The sequence below is a fragment of the Mesoplodon bidens genome (genome assembly GCF_964165515.1).
Source record: "Mesoplodon bidens genome assembly, chromosome: 1".
Classification (NCBI taxonomy): Eukaryota; Metazoa; Chordata; class Mammalia; order Artiodactyla; family Ziphiidae; genus Mesoplodon; species Mesoplodon bidens.
Genome location: NC_138176.1, coordinates 27,698,782 through 27,714,559, shown reverse-complemented (window position 1 = coordinate 27,714,559; position 15,778 = coordinate 27,698,782). Strand labels below are relative to the sequence as shown.

Below are 15,778 nucleotides of genomic sequence, written 5' to 3'. Positions count from 1 at the left end.
TCCCACCTCACCCCCCACTGAGAAGCATTGCTCCCAGCAGTGGGAGTCACTGGAGGCTTGTAGGCGAGGGAGTGACATCAAAGCAGTGTCTTTGGGATCTTTATTTGGCTGTGGTGAGCAGAATGGATTGGGCAAGGGAGAGATAAGAAAGGGGAAACTATGAGAGGTGAAAAGAAGGCCCCAGGGAAGCAAGAGGAGTGGAGAGAGCTCTGAAAGCAGCTTTCTCACCCCACTGCCTTTTCTTTTCTTTCCCTATCACTCTTATCATGGGTCCCTGTCAGTGACTAGGGACTAGACACTCTAGATAGTCCCAAAGCTCAGGACCTAGTGGACCCTTCAGATTAGCTGCCATCTCCCTCCCTCACACTCTAGGAAGCATCATTTAGAGTAAATGGAGAAGAAAAGATTTGGGTGGTGTCTTTCTCTTGTGCTCATCCCCAACTCAGCTCCAGCTTGCCTCCTCTGCCCTCCCTTCCTGGACCTGGGTTCTGGGTCCATATTCACATCCTTGAGCAGGAGGCAGGCAGGGATCAGATCAGGATATTTGGTCTGGTAGAGGAGCTAAGCATTTGGGGAGCTCCCTAGAACTCTTCTTGGGGAGGGATAGTGGCTGGCATCTGAAGCCTAGGATAGGGTGTCTCATCTGTCATTGAGAATCTTCCCGTGACTGGATCACGGATGCTAGCAGGCTGATCTGAGGCTTGAGACACCACCCTTCCAAACGAAGATTCTGTGCTTACAGGGGACCTACAGTTTGGGCATAATAATAGCAATAATGTTTCTTATTTCTGTGGTGCTTCTCCATTTGCAAAGGGCTTTCAAATATATGATTTCATTTAACTCTTAAAACCACTTTGAATGGCAGGAGTGACCATCCCTATTTCACCTCTAAGAAGACGAATTTGTCCACGGTTACACAGATTGAAGAGATTCTAATCCAGTTCTCCTAAGACCAGGGACTGAGCTCTTTCCACTCCTCGCCCCCTTCACTCCAGCAACCATTTGTAGCTCTGACATGCATTGATCCTTCCAAGCCCTTAAGGATTCCTTTTCTACTTCCTGCCTCTACCACCTCTCTGGAAAAGAGCTCTGGAAGTTTGCTGCCCACAGTGTGCCAAGGAACATTTTTCTATTCATCATGCGCTTGCATCATTCCAGTTCTAAGAGGCCCCCTCGTCTCTGGTTTCAGGATTTGGGGAGCAAACAAATCTGCTTATCTAGGCCTTTCCTTATTTTGTGAATTTCCATCCTATCTCCCTTTCCAGAGGCCTAAACCTTCAAGTTTGCTCTCTCCAGCAGCCCCTGGCTCCCCCTTCTGCCACCATTCTCTGACCCTTCTCTAGGTCCATGACATTCTCCCTAAGAGCCAGTGACCAGGCATGCACTCAGCTAAATGGCTTTATGCAGGGGCAGGAGGTCTGCCTTGTGTTTCTAGTCATCTTTCTTATAATGCCATTGCTTTTTGGCCTTTTTGGCAAAAGTAGAACTTAGGGCTATGGTTTTCAGGTAATGCCTTCCCTATTCCTCTCCTGACTCAGCCTTTAATTTCACCCATAATTTCAGTGGTTTTCAAAGGTAATGGGAGCACAAGCCCCTTGAAAAGGGTATCAGAATGTGATGGGGGTAACTGGGATATGACTCTATATTTATCAAAAAGGGGAGAGGGACAGAAGAGTTTGGAAAACAATGTTCTAGCTGATGATAAGTGAATTTAAAAGTAAGGAGTGGAGGTGGGAGTGTGGGGAGGACGTATTATATGTCATTCATGGTTGGAGGGTGAGAAAGGTTGAAACCCACTTGTTTAGATTACTCATTGCTAAACATATTACCCTGCACTTGTCCCCATGAAACTTAGTCGCCAAATGGGCTGTTTTGCTTACTTACATAGACTGGGAGAGTTCTCTCTACTCTGTTCCCTTCAGCTTAACTGGGCTCTGGTTAAAGAGTTGGAGTCAGGATGGGCGGTCATTGTACGGGTCCAAAGAAATCAGGGCCCTCTCCCAGCTGTAGGAAAAGCGAACAGGGTAGTTGGGTAGGGCTGAGACATCCTTCCCAACCAGAGATGGAGGGCAATAAAGTCCCATGTTGGATCCCAGTGTCTGGATTCTGTGTCTCCTTCCTACCTCCTCTCAGCCACCAGAGTGGTGTGGGGATTGGTGGGACTGAGGAAGCAAAAAGGGAAACAAGACCACAGGGTTTGCTTTGCTAAAGGGCTGCAGTTTTCTCTTTGGGCCTGGGCTCCTGCCCACTGTGGGAAAGGAGACTTTAGCCTGCTGACACCCAGGCAGAGTCGGGGGGGGGTACCTGGTCAGCTGTATTGGAATTAGGGGTTGACTCTGAGTTTGTGAGGGAACTGAAGCTGTCAGGGGCTTGTGCTAGGCTCTTCTTTGCCCTCCCATTACCCTTTGTGGTTCATTCCTTCCTTTCCTGGTCTTGGTTCCCACTAGCAGTCCCACCATTGGCTCTCTCTCCACAAATTTGGATTCTGGAAGTCCGGGGTGATGCTCAGATCGCATCTAGTCTGGGTTAGAGAGGGAATGTCTCCCGGGCCACTCCAACCCAAGGCCAGGCTTCAGCCTTTACTCTCACTCCCTGCTCCATGTCCCGCAGCCCCTAGGAGCAGAGACAAGTTTGAAAAGTGTGAGCTGCGATTCTAGGCAACCCACCACAGCAAACACCACCGTACACGCAGCAGCTGGGCAGGCGCTGCGGGGTAAATGGACATGCCACTCGGCCAGGGACATTCTGTCCACCACTGCCCGACACAGCGCCTGCTCCGGAGAGACCAACCTCGCTGCGCCGGACATTCTGTCAGCCCTGAGCCCCGCGCGCCGCGGACATTCCGTCCAATTCCGTGGCTGCCCCAGGTCGGGACCCATCGGGGTCCTGACACCCCAAGCAGACACACCAGACCCGCCGCCTGGTCACTCGGACTACCCAACCTCGGCCTTGCAGCCCACACAGCGGCCATCTGACCCGGTCGCTGTCGTGTTCTCACAACACGGTTCCTATCCCAACTGCAAAGCAGCTGGGAAGAGAAGCTTGTGCGACTAAGGCACCCCTGCTCCCGGTCCCTGGAGTCTGAGACCCAGCCGAGGGGTGTTGGGCAGTGCCAACTGCCGCCTTGCTGGGCGCCCGCCGCCAGCTGCCCCCACTGGCCAGGGCCTCGCCAACCCCTTTGGCTCCCTGGCTGTCGGCCCCGCGCCCCCGGATTCCAGGGCGCTTTCTGGTAATGGTTTCCCGACTCTACTCCCTGCTTCGCGGAGCCCCTGTCCTGACCTCATGTCTCCGACTTCTCTTCGGATCCCTCGAGTCTTCCCCTTCTCTGTCCCCCGAGTCCTGGCGCTAAGTTTCCCTTTTTCTAAGTCCTGGCCCCAGGTCTGCAGTCCGCCCTCCCTGTCTCGACCCGTTCCCCAGGCACCGTTCTCCAGTTCAGCAGCCCTAGGTCCCGTTTTAGGGATCCCGAAGTCCGGCCATGGCCCTTCGGCCCCGTGAGCCCCTGTCCCCCGCATGGTCAAGCACTCACAGTGAGTCCCGCAGCAGGCAGACTCCCGGCAGCGGCGGCGGCGGCCGCAGTCTGGAGGGCAAGCAGGGGCCAGAGGCCGGGCACCCGGCCGGGGTGGGGGCCGCCCCCCTGCGCCCGGGCCGCCGCTCCGCTCCGGCGCTCCCGGACTCGCTGGGAGAGAGTAAGCCTCGCCGCGGACTGCCACCCCCCGCTGGCGCCCATTCACTTTATGGCAGCCCAGGGCGCCCCCAGCCCGCCGCTGCGAGCCTCACGCGTCGGGCCCCGCCCCCTTCCAGCTGCGCTACCGGGGCTCCACCCTTTCCAGCTGTGAATTTTCTGGCCCCGCCTTCAGGGGGGTGGTCCGGCCGGCGCGCCGCCAGGAACCCCGCCCCCTAGCCAATCGGAGGCGCTCCTCAGCAACTGGACCACGCCCCTCCCCACGTGGCTGATACGGCTCTGCTGAAGAGCATTTTGGCAGAACCGAGCGGGCGAGCGTAGAGTGGACCGGGTATCCCCGCGGAGCCGGGGCCGGTTGGCGGCGAGGTGGGACCAGGCCGCCACCCCGAGCGAATTGGAACGGTGCTGGGGGATAGGACCAGGTGGGAGGGCGCACGGGCCGGGAGAGGCCGTGGGGTTTCAGCGCTCAGACTTCGTTGCCGCTCAAGTTTCGGCGCTTTTCTCCACTTGTCGCTGTCTGTCTCTCTGCCCTTTTGTCTCTGCTCCAATCCTCCCACGTCTCGCCTTTCTTTCCTCTTTTATTTTCTCCGCCACCACTCTGCTCCTGCTGTTTGTCTCACTCCTCCATCCCCTGCCACTTCGAAAGACTAATTTCGCTTTCTGATCCTCTTTTTCCTTTTTTCCTTGCATTTTTCTCTCTTCCTTTTCTCGGCTGCGCCCTCCACCCCCCCATCCCCACCCCCACCCCAGCCCTTTTTTCCTCTCCTCCAAGGAAGGTGGCTTCGTGGAGAAAGCGGAGTTTGGAGTGCGACAAACGAAAACAGCATTCTAACCCTGCCACCAGCTGCAACATCACTGAGTGACCTTGGACAAGTAACTTAACTATGACTCCCTTACTCCCCCTTCCCCCGCAAAATTAAAAGAGGTTCTAGCTGGTTCTCAGGGCTGGGCTGGGCACTCCTCAGAGGCCTGGGCAAGTTCCCTGTCAGTCTTCACTCTTGTCTCACACAAGCTACGTTCTCCCAGCCTTACCAGGGCTACCTGCTCCTTGGTGATACCAAGTTCAGTTCTGTGGGCAAGGTGTGGCCTTGGTGCTTGCAGGTTAGGGAGTTGCAAGGGATAGGACAGATGTCCCAAGCAACATGTGGAGTCAGGCTGGGTTTCTAGGGTCTCCCTGAGGGCCCTAAGCCCTATTATATAATATACTCCTAAAGTGAATCTGACCAGTCATGTCTCTGCTTAAAACCCTTCAGTGGCTCCTGTTTGCCCTCAGGATAAAGGCTAAGCTCCCTTGCGTGGCACAGCAGACTTTCAGGACCTGACCCTGTCTTAATCTCCAGTCTCCTAGTGGTTTTCTGCACACCTCTGACAGTAATATATTTCTAACCAGTCTTCATTTTGTCAACTCCTACTCATCCCCCTAAGCTCCACTCAGGCCTCATTCTCTCTGGGAAGCCTTTCCTGAATTCCCACGTTAGCCAGATGTGTAGTCTCTTGCTCCCCCAGCCCTGCTGTGTGTGCCTCTATTACCCCACCCATGATATGGAAGAGATCAGCTTATGTGTTGTCCCCTATGATGCTAAGATTTGGGAGGGCAAGGACCATGTTTTCCTCATCTTTCTATTCCTAGGCATGATGTAGACACTCAGTACTAAAATCTGAGAGGGAGATGTTTTGTCTGCTAAGATGATGGAGGTTAGAAGGGGCTGGGACATTGTCGTCTCTCTCCTCCTTATCTCTAACACACAATTCCATTCATACTTTTAGGTTGATTGACTTCTGGAGGTATGTAGGAGTGAAGATAGGGTAGTAGGGAGTTTTGTCCCACTTAGAAGATTTTTCAGTTGGTTATGCAGGACCTCTCAATCTGAGATAAGCCCAGGAGACCAAATCCCAGTTTTCAAGTGAAGGTGGAAAATGGCTCAGAGGTGGGCTGGAAAGACGTGCTATGGTGGTTGTATCCTTTGCCCCTGACTCTCGTTGGGTGAAAAAGGCAAGATCCTCAGCTGGACCCCAGAGATCAGGAGCCCAACATGTAGGTACAGGAAGCTGTTAAGGAGTTCTTCAATTCTGATGTCAGGCCTGATGGTTTCTTGGTATTAGAGGATTCTAGCACAAGGATGGTCTTTGGATGTCTGGTTTTGAGACCACAGTCCTATGGGGTTAGGAATGGAGCTTCCCTGGACTTGAGTCATCCATAAATGGGAGGGAATGGGGAGAGAGTTGGTATCTTTTTTCATTGTCTCCTAGCAGTCTTTTCAGGTCTGCAGGGACACTGGGATTTATTCCAGCAGATGGGCTGGGAATTCCACCATTCAGTCTGCAAGGAGAAAACTCATCCTTCTGTCCTCTTTCTACACACTCTCACTTCTAGGTAATTCTAAATATCCTAGCAACCTCTATCATCTCTTGCCAGGGGAGAGGCAGCTGGGGGCAGAAGAGTGAAGACTGCGGTGGGCGTCTTGCCCTCAGGCCTCTCAGCATTTCTAAGGCTTCAGGAAAGGCTTCAGTTTCCTGTCACTGGTGATGTGGACTAACCTGTGTGATTAGTTTTTTTCTAGGTAGGTAAAGAGTGTCCAAGGCTTAGGATGAGGGTCAGAGCTGGGAGTCACAGTCTGATAAACTAAAGCATAAGAGGTATCGATGGGCAGTGAAAAAGAGAGCTGGACTGGGGGTGAGGACACCTAGGTTTGTTTCTCTGCTCTGTCATTAACTAGCTATACAAACGTGGGGGCCATCTTTCCATTCTGGGATTCAATTTCCTGCTCTGTAAAATGAAAGGACCTGGATTAGATATCCAAGCTTCCTGTCACCTCCCATTGTCTCTATTTCAGGATGATAGGAATGGGGCACAAGACATAGAAACAAAGTTGGGATGGGACAGACTCATTTATGAGAAGCCAAACAGGGCAAGCAAACGCGAAGGTGGGGGAAGGGAGGTTGGAATAGATTGCTCCCTCCATCCTGGAAGGAGCTCAGAACTGCCGAGAAAGGAAATGATCCCTCAAGGGTCACGGTATTGGCCCAGGTGACTTTAATAGGGAGTGGCGGCGGGCTTGCGCGTAGGGGTAGTAGGGTCGTCCACTCAGGCTCTCAAAAAGGACTCCGCCCCCTTTCCAGCAAGTTGTAGCTTTCTTCCCCATAATGCCCAGCAGCCACTGCCAAGTCGTGCACTGCAACCGAACTCTACCTAACTCCACCTCTCCAACTGCCCAGCGCACTTTCTTCTTTTTTATTGGCTCCTCAGTACTGTCACTCAGAGAGTCCTCATATCCGTTGGTTATTCCCTGCCTACCCTTTTCTTTCTCTTGTAATCTCGCCTCTTTAGGCACTACCCGCCTCCCGAAGCCAATTTCCTTTCTTCGATTGGATTGCTGGAATGCCACTTTTCACGATGCAAACCTATGATTGGCTGTGCGCGGCAGGGCTCGCGCAGTGACCAGGCAGCGGGCTAGACTGAGGCTAGTTACCACGTCAGTGAGCTGACAGGGAAGGTACCCGGCTCCACCGCCCGTTCCGGCCGACTCTTCCTGACCGACTCTGCGGGCCTTGACTTCGGCCTCAACTCCCAGAAACGGGCTCCTTCCCTGCTCCCATCTGCCACCAGAGCCGGGAGAGCCGCTCGGAGACGCCTTCGGGGCCCGGGCTGGACATGAGCAGCGGCTGCCGTTCCTGGGACTAGGCCCCGCCATTTTGGATCCGCTGACAGGTCAGCGAAGTCTCTTCTTAGAGTTCCAGTGTTGTGAAGGCCGCCCTGACATCGCGAGAGGGAATAAGAGAAGGAGGGCCCTTAAACTGAATGAGCCGGGGTGGGTTAAGGATGCAGGGGCAGGAACGAGACGAGGGAGAGATTGCTGTGGGAGGGAACTGGGAGAGGTGTAGGGGGCAAAGGTCAGGCCCCTGCCGCCGGAGGGACGATTTCAACTCTGGCTTTTCAACCCTTGCGGGTACCGGAATCCTCCCTGTGTTTCCAGGCTTAACCTAGCTGTCAGTTCCTCTCTTCTGGAGCTTTTTGCATCCTAAAGACTCCAGTCCTCAGAAGCTGAAAGCAAATCTGAAGAGTATTGTATCTACTTTTCAGGGTTGATTTTTAGACCTTAGATATGAGAGTCTCTCCAGATTTTGTGCAGCGCCCACTTCTGTGTGACTGCCTCATTAATTCAGCTGAACTGCTTCATTAATGATGATGAACTAATGCAACCTAGACCAGGTAGTGAGAAAAGGTGTGGAAGGACTGAGGCCAGCCTCCTGGGGACCTGGGCTAAGAGAAGGCTTTCCTTTTATGGGACTGCTCACCTGCCAGTCTGGGACTGTATGTAAACACTGGACTTATCTTCTGAGCCTGTTTTTTCTTTTACACAATCTTTTATATTGTGTAATATTCTCTTCTGGTGTATGTTCTTGGTTGGCATTTCCTCCCCAGGTCTTCACTTGGCCTAAGGAGATGAAGTTCAGTCACAAGGAAGCCACTCTGTTATGACATATTTGGACGAGAGCAGAGAGGGATTTGAATACCTGTGAAGTTAGTACTTTGGCCTGTTATTTTTAGTGGGTAAGAAGAGTCATGAGAGGTGTTCAGTCAAATAAAAAGTGGTAGGGTCAGGGCTGCAGAGTGAATGATGGAACATAACCCCAAAGAGTATAGTTTATGGCACTGTGATGATCTTTGATAAACTGCTGTATTGTAAAGCTATAAAAGTCCCTCAAGGGTAAAGAATGCCTTTAAAAATGAGGAGGAGTGTAGGTACAGTGCCTTTTAATACACGACATAGAAATTTGTATGCCTTTAAATTAGGTACACAAGGCACTCCTCTGAGCCCTGTGGAGGACGCAAATGGAAAGGTCCATTTGGGGATTACTCTGCTCAGTTTATGCGTTTCTTAAAAGCAGTAGCAATGTATGTGCACCAGTCTAGCTAGAGCATGTCAACCTAAATGCTTTTCAGCATGTAGTGGACACTCAATAAGTGTTACCTGTGCCTATTTATTTTATTTTTGGCTGCACTGGGTCTTTGTTGTGCGTGGGCTTTTCTCTAACTGTGGCGAGCGGGGGCTACTCTTTGTTGCGGTGCGCGGGCTTCTCATTGCGGTGGCTTCTCTTGCTGTGGAGCACAGGCTCTAGGCTCACAGGCTTCAGTAGTTGCGGCACGTGGGCTCAGTAGTTGTGGCTTGTGGGCTGTAGAGTGCAGCCTCAGTAGTTGTGGCGCACGGACTTAGTTGCTCCGCAGCATGTGGGATCTTCCTGGGCCAGAGCTTGAACCCATGTCCCCTGCATTGGCAGGCAGACTCTTAACCACTGCACCACCAGGGAAGCCCCCTTAGGATTAATTTTAGTATGTGATCCTGACTTGTGGCCTGATTCTAGCCCTGGCAGTCAGGACCTTTGCATGGTGAGGTAGTAATAAGGAGGATCAAAACCTCATTGTGTTAGAAGGGAAAACTGTCTAGGTTCTAGAGTGCCTAAACTCTGCTCTCCTGAAATTGTGTGTGTGTGTGTGTGTGTGTGTGTGTGTGTGTGCGCGCGCGTGCGCGCGCACACGTTGGTAGGGGGGATAGCATTGTTTATATATATATATTTTTAAATTGGGGTATAGTTGCTCTACAGTGTTGTGTTAGTTTCTGCTGTACAAGGAGGTGAATCAGCTATATGTATACATATATCCCCTCCCTCTTGGGCCTCCCTCCCACCCCCCCATCCCACTCATCTAGGTCAAGACAGAGCACCCAGCTGAGCTCCCTGCGCTGTACAGCAGGTTCCCACTAGCTATCTCTTTTACACATGGTAGTGCATATATGTCAATCCCAATCTCCCAATTCATCCCACCCCCCTTCCCCCACCCCGAGTCCACACATTCATTCTCTACATCTGTGTCTCTGTTCCTGCCTTGCAAATAGGTTCATCTGTACCATTTTTCTAGATTCCACATATATGTGTTAATATACGATATTTGTTTTTCTCTTTCTGACTTACTTCACTCTGTATGATAGTCTCTAGGTCCATCCACGTCTCTGCAAATGACCCAATTTTGTTGCTTTTTATGGCTGAGTAATATTCCATTGTATATATGTACCACATCTTCTTTATCCATTCATCTGTTTATGGACATTTATGTTGCTGTATTGATACTTACTGATTTAAAATAAGTGGGGTGGGACTTCCCTGGTGGTGCAGTGGTTGAGAATCCGCCTGCCAGTGCAGGAGACACAGGTTTGATCCCTAGTCCAGGAAGATCCCACATGCTGTGGAGCGGCTAAGCCCATGGGCCACAACTGCTGAGCCTGCACTGTAGAGCACGCAAGCCATAGTTGCTGAGCCCACGCACCACAGCTACTGAAGCCTGCACAGTCTAGGGCCTGCGTGCCGCAACTGCTGAGCCTGAGTGCTGTAACTAATGAAACCCGCGTGCCTAGAGCCTGTGCTCTTTAACAAGAGAGGCCACACGACGAGAGGCCTGTGCACCGCAATGAAGAACAGCCTCTGCTCGCTGCAACTAGAGAGAGCCCGTGCGCAGCATCGAAGACCCAACACAACCATAAATAAATAAATAAATAAGAAAGTAAGTAAATAAATAAAATAAGTGAGGTGGAAATGGTATAGGAAACTGTTTGCATTTTAACTTGCTGATCTATATTGTAGAATTTCCAAAAAAGTAATTTAGAATGGCTAATGAAATGACATAGTCACCTCAGGAAGTATCCAGGTTTGATGGGTCTACCTTTCTCATCTGGGTTGATATGCCCTGTTGAGCCCTGTTGAGTTGATAATGCTTTGCATAATAGGCAGTCTAGTCTTTGGGTAAATAGTGTGACCAGTTCAGCATCTTTTCAGTTGGGCCTGGAGTTTAAGTGAGGCAACAAGATTTTACCTTTTCTTACTTTAAAAAGTAATTTTCTGGATAGGAATAGTTCTTTACTCCCAGCCCCCATCCTAGATCAGAAAATTTGTTTTTCCTTCAAGACCTGTATTTGAGCTTCTTTTTTTTTTTTTTTAGCTTCTTTTTAAAGGTGGCGGTAGACAGTATGTTCTAACCTTGACATTGATGCTCATTGGCGCAGTCGGAACTCAGGTTGTAGGCACATCTCCTCATGGGTAGCTGGGCACCAATCCCAGTTGAACTCGAAGTTCTCAGAGTTACACTACTAGTTCACTTCCCCATGTTCCAGAAGGCAGAATGATTGCTACTTTTAGATAATAACTTCATTGATAGGGTACTTAGACTGGCTAGTGTGAGCAGCTGGAGAGGAAAAAGACGCAGCTCCTGCTTTTGAGGAGACCCATTGTATTTATACAGTACTCACTGGAAGGATCAGCCTAGTCTATTTACACCACTTCTCTTGATTGATCACAGTCTGTCCCTGTGGTTCAAGGTGACTAATTAGAGTGATTCTGCTGTTGGGGTAATTGTGGAGTTGAGTTGAAGGGAGAAAGAGAGGTTCATTTTATCTCTGGCTGCAAGAGCTTTGTAAATGTAATTGGCAGGTGTTTAGCTTTTATTGTTCCTCTTTTTCTGTATTTCAGTATGTTCCACAGCAGTTGTTTAATTAAATGAAAATGTAATAGGGCACTGTGGTGATTTGGAGCCCCAGTTGCAGTGGATGTGATCATGGAAGTAATGATTTGTTGCCATCATGTAAATAAAGCAGGGATTACAAGCTCAAATGCCTGAGTATCAGGCAGGTAATGTAAATGAGGGAAGTGAGCCAGGAGGGAATGTATTAGGATGTAGTAGTGACTGTAGTGTACTGGAATGTGGGCACAGTATGACCATTCTTCCTATTTTTCAAGAGAAACTGGGAATTCAGATCGTTGTGTTTTAAACTGTTGGCAACTAGTTAAATTATTTAAAAACCTTTTACAGGAGGAAAAATGTATGTCTGTGGACTAGATTCTGCCTGATGACAGTGGAGGATGACCCCTGATATACAAAACGGGCAGGTCTTATGAGACGTAATCACTGCAATTCTCTACGTATAATCATACAGACTCACTTTTTTTTTTCCTTTTTATTTATTTATTTATTTATTTTTGGCTTTGTTGGGTCTTCGTTGCTGCATGCGGGCTTTCTCTAGCTGCGGTGAGTAGGGGGCTACTCTTTGTTGCAGTGTGTAGGCTTCTCATTGCGGAGCATGGGCTCTAGGCACACGGACTTCAGTAGTTGTGGCATGCGGGCCTAGTAGTTGTGGCTTGCGGACTCTAGAGCACAGGCTCAGTAGTTCTGGTGCACGGGCTTAGTTGCTCCGTGCCACGTGGGATCTTCCTGGACCAGGGCTCGAACTTGTGTCCCCTGCATTGGCAGGTGGATTCTTAACCACTGCACCACCAGGGAAGCCCACAGGTGGATTCTTAACCACTGCGCCACCAGGGAAGTCCTCCAGACTCACTTTTTTTTTTTAGAGAACGATATGGGGGCGTTCTTTTTATTTATTTATTTATTTATTTATTTATTTATTTATTTATTTATTTAGCTGTGTTGGGTCTTAGTTGCAGCACGTAGGCTCTTTCGTTGCGGCACGCGGGCTCTTCATTGTGTGCAGGCTTCTCTCTAATTTTGGCATGTAGGCTGCAGAGTGTGCAGGCTCAGTAGTTGCAGTGCACAGGCTCTCTCATTGTGGCGCAGGGGCTCTCCAGTTGTGGCACGCAGGCTCTAGAGCACATGGACTTAGTTGCCCTGCAGCATGTGGGATCTTAGTTCCCCGACCAGGAATCGAACCCATGTTCCCTGAATTGAAAGGCGGATTCTTAACTACTGGGCCATGAGGGAAGTCCCCAGGCTCACTTTAAAAAAAAAAAAAGATTTATTTATTTATTTATGGCTGCGTTGGGTCTTCGTTGCTGCCCCCAGGCTTTCTCTAGTTGCAGCGAACGGGGGCTGCTCTTCTTTGCAGTGCACGGGCTTCTCATTGCGGTGGCCTCTCTTGTTGCAGAGCATGGGCTCTAGGCATGCAGGCTTCAATAGTTGGGGTGTGTGGGCTCAGTAGTTGTAGCTCGTGGGCTCTAGAGCATAGGCTAAGTAGTTGTGGCACACGGGCTTAGTTGCTCTGCGGCATGTGGAATCTTTCCGGACCAGGGCTTGAACCCGTGTCCCCTGCATTGGCAGGCGGATTCTTAACCACTGCACCATCAGGGAAGCCCACCAGGCTCACTTTTTAATCTTTGTTCTACTCTGCCAACTTTCACCATTAGTTGTCATGTTGGGTGCCCTGAGTGGTTAAAAGATGAGTGGGGGAAAGATGTCTTGTTTCATTTTTCATCTCCAAGCTGGCAGAAACGGCATCTTTGGACAACTTTGAGCTTATCTCAGTAGCTCACCTTGCATATAATTCTTGGGATAACCTCAGAATCTCCATAGAGGGAGTAGGGAGAGTGGCAGAGCTGAGGTACCTGGTCACCTGATTATCAGGTTGGGAGAATTTTCCAGTTGTATCCTGTCAGGGCACCAGCTTTTTTCTTGGTTTGATTTTCTCTTACCTTCACCCTTTGAGTAAATTTCTTGAGTCCAGCAAGTTGTTTACTAGTTTAGTAATTTTGGGTCACTCTCAACAAAACACAGGAACTATGGCGCGTTCCTTGGCTAGCTCTGGAAACCTTAAAAACTCTGCGTCTTTGGTGCTTCTCTGGGATGTTTGAGAGATAGAGTGAAAATAAACCTCAGAAGGGCCAGCTGATGGTTGTTCAGCTCCCTGGTTCCTTCTGCCCTCTCAGAAAGCCCATCAGGGTTTTCGTGGTTTACATAGCTCTGTATTAGACATCAAAGCACCATGAAAAAGAAAAAAAACCTGAGTCTTTGCCTTTGGAGAATCTAATTTCTAATTGAATAAGGACAACTTTTAAGCAATGAAGAAAAAATAACTTAATGGTCTACTAATGACCTATTTAGAACCAAAGAAAATAAGACACGTATATACATATGTGAAGAATGGACAATTACATAAAGAATTGTATATTTCACAGAAGAAATGTGAACATGCAAATAGCATATGAGGAGACTTCAGGAAGATACATGTGAAAACAGAAGCATTATGATTTGACTGGTGGATAAATAAATGTGGGTTCTTTTTGTCCATAGAGTGGCTAATATGGAAGATTTGTAACTTCTAGTACAGAAACAAACATGGGATACAGAAAGAAGGTTTGCCTGCCTGGCTTAGAGTCCTTGTCTTCTATGAAGTAATTGTTCTCACAAGAGGTGGATGTGAGCTGCACCAATACTGAAGAGTCAGTCTTGATATTCTTTAAGTTATTCATTTGTTCATTCAGTATTTATCATTTTTCTTACTATATGTTAGGCATTGGGGATAAAAAGGTGATAAATTATGGTCTCTTTCTGAGATGCTCATAGACTCATGGGAGAGACAGATTAAATAAATAATTATAAGTGAGTATAAGATATGTTTAAATAAAGGTATGTACTGTGCCATGGGGTGACAAAAAAGGAGTACTAATACTCTCTGGGGGAGTGGGTTAGCCAGGGAAGACTTAACAGAGCAGGCATTATCATAATAACAGCCAACCTTTTTTTGGGTTTTAATATTCCTAATAGCATGCCAGGCCTTACAACAAATGGGTGAGGAGGTACTGTCTCCATTATGCAATGCAGAACTGTAAACTGGGAATCAGAGAGGCTAAGAAACTTGGCTAAGATCATATAGGTAATAACAGTCAGGAATACCACTGTGGTATTCTGATTCTCTCATTGACTTTTGGATGGAATGAGTAGGGGTTTGGGTTTATACAGCATATAAGGGACATCAGTGTCCCCAACCCAGCTTAAAAACAGAACATTCCGGGCTTCCCTGGTGGCGCAGTGGTTGGACCTGCCAATGCAGAGGACGCGGGTTCGCGCCCCGGTCCGGGAAGATCCCACATGCCGCGGAGCGGCTGGGCTCGTGAGCCATGGCTGCTGAGCCTGCGCGTCCGGAGCCTGTGCTCCGCAACGGGAGAGGCCACGGCAGTGAGAGGCCCGCGTACCGAAAGAAAAAACCCCCAAAAACCCAGAACATTACCAAAACAGGGGCAGCGGTTATGCCCTTCCCTATTAGTCACATCTCCCCTCCCCTTAGCCAACTGTTGTAAATTTTTTGTGCATTTCCCTGGGGTATAGTCTTAGCAGTGGAATTGCTGAGGTATAGCATATGAAGTGCTTCAACTTTGCAAGATAATGCCAAATTGTTATCCAAATGAGTTGTATCAATTTACAGACTCAACAGCCACTTGGTCTGTATTTTTACCAACTTTTGGTATTGTCAAATTAAAATTTTGTGCTATTCTGGAGGTAAAATGGTTTCTCATTATAATCTTATTTTGTAATTTTATTGACTATTAATGAAGCTCATAATCTTTTCGTATATATATTTACTGTTTGTATTTTCCTTATTCTGTGAAATGCCTGTTCATGTCTGTTGCCAGTTTTGGGGAGGGTTTATATGTCTATCCTTATAGTTTTGTAGCAGTTATATTATGGAATCTGCTGCTTTTTTAAAAAATTTTTATTGGATTATAGTTGCTTTACAATATTGTGTTAGTTTCTACTGTACAGCAAAGTGAATTAACTATACGTATACACATATCCCCTCTTTTTTTGGATTTCCTTCCCATTTAGGTCACCACAGAGCATTGATAGAGTTCTCTGTACTATACAGTAGGTTCTCAGAAGTTATCTATTTGATACATAGTATCAACAGTGTACATATGGCAATCCCAATCTTCCAGCTCATCCCTGCCCCCCAACCCCCAGCCCCTTTCCCCCTTGGTATCCATACGTTTTTTTCTCTATGTCTGTGTCTCTATTTCTGCTTTGTAAATAAGATCGTCTATACCATTTTTTTCAGATTCCACATATATGCGTTAATATACGATATTTGTTTTTCTCTTTCTGACTTACTTCACTCTGTATGACAGTCTCTAGGTCCATCCATGTCTCTACAAATGACCCAATTTCATTCCTTTTTATGGCTGAGTAATATTCCATTGTATATATGTACCACATCTTCTTTATCCATTCTTCTTTGCTTCTTTATTATATGTGTTACATATATTTTCTCCCAGTTTGTGATTTATCTTTTCCTCTTTTTTATGGTGTCTTTTGAATAAATGTCT

The 15,778-nt window shown here is 48.4% G+C and overlaps 1 protein-coding gene across 13 annotated transcripts in view; it reads left to right on the top strand.

Moving 5' to 3' along the window:
• Positions 1-7,121: 7,121 nt before the first annotated feature.
• GBF1 (golgi brefeldin A resistant guanine nucleotide exchange factor 1) overlaps positions 7,122-15,778 on the top strand; it is a 124,546-nt gene continuing 115,889 nt past the window's right edge. For all 13 annotated transcript variants that reach the window (XM_081247390.1, XM_081247388.1, XM_081247398.1 and 10 more), the window contains exon 1: positions 7,122-7,391. The gene's annotated coding sequence lies outside the window, so the exon portion shown is untranslated. The remainder of the gene's footprint in view (positions 7,392-15,778) is intronic.